This window comes from Mirounga leonina, unplaced genomic scaffold (assembly GCF_011800145.1).
Source record: "Mirounga leonina isolate KUSES-001 unplaced genomic scaffold, KU_Mleo_1.0 Mir_173, whole genome shotgun sequence".
NCBI lineage: Eukaryota > Metazoa > Chordata > Mammalia > Carnivora > Phocidae > Mirounga > Mirounga leonina.
The window spans coordinates 48,224,081-48,225,939 of NW_023270447.1; positions in this window are offsets into that span (position 1 = coordinate 48,224,081).

Here is a 1,859-nt window from a genome sequence, read left to right on the forward strand (position 1 = left end):
CCTGATGGCCCACTCAAGTGGATAGGTAAAATTAACCATCACATTGCCCCATGTCGCCTCTCTGGTGTTCTCTCTCCATTCTTTCTTTCACTCCCTCCCACCTGGCTGCCTCACAACAGTTGGTCTGGTCAGCCTTTAGATTAGCTGCCACTGGAGCAGGCATTCATCTGTATCCAGTCACCTGAGGCTGAGCGGTAAGTTGAAGGGACACGTTAGCTGCCACCATGGCTGTTGCTTCAGGGAAACAGTCTCCTTTAGAGAAGCTTGAGGAGGGATGATCAAATTGTTAAGAGCAGCCCTATAGTCCAAAGACCCTGACAACAGTGAATGACACCAGTAAATGGGAGTTTGTGTGGCTAGCTGCCATGTTGGTGATGAAATCAGATATTTTAGTGAGCTGCAGGGCCATGGCGGGCATTGTGGATACAAAGGTAAAAGGACATGACCTCTGCATTCAAGGTTGTCACAGAGGGTAGGAAAGGCAAGTCAAGGATCCCTGCAGCTCAGTAAACATAGAATGCTTGGCTACAAGATCTCTTGGAGATCTAGTCCAACCCCCTCTATTTCCCAGGTCAAGAAATGGAAGCCCAGGGGTGCCTGGCTGGCTCAGTCGGTTAAGTGTCCGACTCCTGATTTGGACTCAAGTCACGATCTCAATCATGAGGTCGGGCTCCGTGCTCAGTGCAGAGTTGGAGCCCAACTCAAGTCTGCTTGAGGATTCTCTCTCTCCCTCTGCCCCTCCCGCGACTTGCAGGCACGCTCTAAATAAATAAATAAATAAAATCTTAAAAAAAAAAGAAATGGAAGCCCAGAGAGGTTAACAGACTTGCCTGGGGTCATACAGCTAGTTATAGGTAGAAATTTAATTTCAGTTACCATGTATTAAATATGCAATATGTGTAGGAGATTAGCCTAGCTCTTTTTTACGTTTGTTATTTCATATAACCATTATTACAATGAAATAAGGTAGGCTTTATCCAGAGGAGAGACCTGAATTTCAGAGAGGTACATGGACTCCTTCCAAGTCACAAAAATAGGTAGGAGAGGAATGAAAAAAGGTTTTCTGTCATGTCAGTGTTGCAAACCAAGGCAGTGTCAAAAATTACAAGTAGGACTTCAAAATGTCTTTAAGAAAAGCATCCAGTGCTCACCAATATGATACTTTCCTGCTCTTTGAGAGAACAAATATTTAATAGAAAAAGAGCAGCAGGAAGGACATTTTTGAGAGACTGGATAAGAGAGGAATGTTAAAGAAACACAAAAAGGGAGGGGGGTGGACATCTTTGAGATGATCAATAATAAAGATGTTTTAATTAAAGACTTTTAAATATCCAGGAAAAGATCCATTTTACAGGTGAATAGGATGACTTAGCAACAAAGAAGAGAGTGAAAGAATCAGATAGGGCAGTGAGGCAAGGCCTGATCAGTGTGCTAATGAGACATTCTGTCCTTATTTTCCTTAACCTGAAAGACCTTGGCTTGACCAAAGAGCTATTTGAAATAGCATGCATATTGATTTTCTCCCCAGGCTGGGTTTGTAATCTTTCCTGAAATAAGAGCATTCAGACCAGAATGAGTGCTAAGCTGCTAGATTCTGCAAATAAGAAGGCTCCCTTGGTCAATTGAACAGAACACAGGCAGGATAACATCTCTGGTTATGGTACTTCTGGTTGTAGTTTTGGACTTCATTTCCCTCATTTCCTTCCCCTTCTATCCCCCCTTCCCTTCCTCTACTCCCTCCCACCCTCCTGGATTTCTTGTGCTTCCTTCCTTCCTTCCTTCTTTCCTTCTTTCCTTCCTTCCTTCCTTCCTTCCTTCCTTCCTTCCTTCCTTCCTTCCTTCCTTCCTTCCTTCCTTCC